The 955-nt window shown below is 41.4% G+C and overlaps 1 pseudogene; it reads right to left on the bottom strand.

Annotated features, from left to right (window-relative positions):
• Window positions 1-347: 347 nt before the first annotated feature.
• On the bottom strand, window positions 348-922 carry LOC103609941 (annotated as a pseudogene).
• Between the last annotated feature and the right edge of the window lie 33 nt (window positions 923-955).

Raw genomic sequence — 955 nt, 5'->3', positions numbered from 1 at the left:
AAAAAAAGCAGCCTTTTTTGTCTCCCCACTCTGCTGGATAGCATCTCAACATTCCACGCCAGCTTTCCTCAATCCATGCATCTGTAACACTGTATTTGGGGGACAGAGACTTTAAAAATTTAAAATAGCTATCTAAAATAATTGAGCCATTGCTGTGCCAGGTACTGCACTAAACTTTAATGAACAATTTTTTTTTTTTACTTCTCTCAACTATATACATGGAGCTATTGGGTTTTTTTTGGTCCCCCCCCCCGCCCCAAATGTATAGGTCTTTTATTCCATCATAAAAATTTACATGCATGTCTTGGGAATCATCCTGTTGCTTGTTTCTGGACAACTCTTAGCTCTTATTCGTCAGCCTGCTGAACTGTTCCTTTTTTCAGAGACATAGATACCATCCAAAAATTTTGTGATATCCTTTTTAACTGCTGTGACTTGCTGAATCAAAGCCGCAGAATTTAAAACAAGTTCAATGTCACTTCCTTCAAGGATTAACTCATCTTTCTGGGCTTGAGAGAGTGAACAAGTGATACCTGGCCTCTTTCGAACCCTGCAGATGTATTTTTCACCCAAGAAATTTTGGATTTCAACAAGAGACCCATTCTCCTGAATAACGACGTTGATGGGGAATGAGCATACACAGATGTCATCCTGTAGCGGAAGCCCAGAGTAACACCCTTGATCATGTTCTGTACATGACTACAGACAGTGCCAACAGTAGCCAGTGCCTTTCTATTTCCCCATCATTTGTCAACCCGGAGCCTCTTCTTTTTCTTTCCAAGGAGACTGAGCTCTACATTGATGTGATTGAAGTCCCTCCGCAGGGTTCCTCTGGGGCCCTTCATTATAACTGTGCATCTCTTCAGAGTAATGTCAACATTTTCTGGAATGTCGACAGTCAAGTGCTGAGAATGGTCTTCATTCTTGCAGTAGATGCAGCAAAAAGAGCTACATG

This window comes from Galeopterus variegatus, unplaced genomic scaffold (genome assembly GCF_000696425.1).
Source record: "Galeopterus variegatus unplaced genomic scaffold, G_variegatus-3.0.2 Scaffold10329, whole genome shotgun sequence".
Lineage (NCBI taxonomy): Eukaryota > Metazoa > Chordata > Mammalia > Dermoptera > Cynocephalidae > Galeopterus > Galeopterus variegatus.
This window is presented reverse-complemented; position numbering and strand designations above follow the sequence as displayed.